The following is a 1224-nucleotide window of genomic DNA, read 5'->3' as shown; positions in this document are numbered from 1 at the left end:
TCACCACCCTGCACTGGGCTGCGATGTGCCCCGCCTTGCTGCAGTTTCAGCACACCCTGGGTTGCCCCGCGTACACCACGAAGCCTCGGTTCCCTCCGATGGCGAAGACCGAGGGGGGAGGGGTGGATGACGCAGCTGTTGGAGTCCAACCTCAGCTTCACCTTGACCTGCCGCTTGCTGGTCCAGATCCCCAGTCCGTCCTTCACGTCCGCTGGAGTTCCTACGCTCTCCATATACCGAGCGAGGAATGTAAGAACGTCCACCACTGGCATGTACAGGCTAACCATCTGGACCGTGATTGTCCGTTCCTGCTGGGTGGCAGTCGCAAAGAGGGCCTGTGCTTTCAACAGCGACAGTGGCGCCTCTCCCCCCTTCAGCTGAAACTGCTGGTGCAGCTTCTGCCAGCCTGCAGCCTGCTGGAAGGTGACGTCGAAGAAGCCGGCGAAATCTTGCACGCAGCAGATGTCCTGGGGCGTAAATCTGCAGCATTCCATCAAGACCTTCCGGATGAAGATCTTTTGGGTGAAGCCGGTGCCCCCGTTCCGGTATCGCACAGTCAGCCTGACAGTGTTCTTGATTTCTGGACCTCGAGCCGATGTGCTGGTCTCTGCAGCCATCTTCCTCACCGCTGTCGTCGCTGGTATGGGGTGTTAGATTGGAAGCCAGTCAGCATTAGGATGCACCCCTGCGTCAGCGCGAAATCTTCTCCTCCGCCTTCTGATCTGATAAGAACAGATACTACACTTGATCTTAGCCAAAAGGCCGAGAAGTGATGTATTGTCAATATTAAACCGGTCCACGGTGCAAAAAAGGTTGGGGACCCCTGCTGTAAAGTATGTCCCTGTGACATGCTCCCTATGCTTTCGTCCAATCTCCTTAAAATTATGACGTCTCATTTTAGCCATTGCTGCCTTGGGAAATAGGCACTGGTTGTTCACTCTGCATTTGTCTCTTAACATCTTGCACTCCACTATCAAGCCACCTCTCATTCCATTTGCTCAAGGAGAAAAGCCGTAACATTCACAACTTTGGCTTTGTAAGACATTGGCCCCAATCTTGGTCAGTCTCCTCTGCACCCTCTCCAAAGGGTTCCTGTTGTGACTGAACTAAAACTGCTAATTAGGAGCTCAAACTGGGAAATATAAGTCTTTTTTCACACAGCGGGGGTCGGGGGGGGAGGGAGGGGGTTTGAGAGAGAGAGAGAAAATATGAGAATTGGAATCC

General features: G+C 53.3%; 1 pseudogene; it reads right to left on the bottom strand.

Annotated features, from left to right (window-relative positions):
- Window positions 1–642: 642 nt before the first annotated feature.
- On the bottom strand, window positions 643–774 carry LOC140191957 (U2 spliceosomal RNA; annotated as a pseudogene).
- Between the last annotated feature and the right edge of the window lie 450 nt (window positions 775–1224).

This window comes from Mobula birostris, chromosome X (assembly GCF_030028105.1).
Source record: "Mobula birostris isolate sMobBir1 chromosome X, sMobBir1.hap1, whole genome shotgun sequence".
Classification (NCBI taxonomy): Eukaryota; Metazoa; Chordata; class Chondrichthyes; order Myliobatiformes; family Myliobatidae; genus Mobula; species Mobula birostris.
Note: the sequence above shows the minus strand (reverse complement) of the source record. Positions and strands in the feature narration are given on the sequence as shown.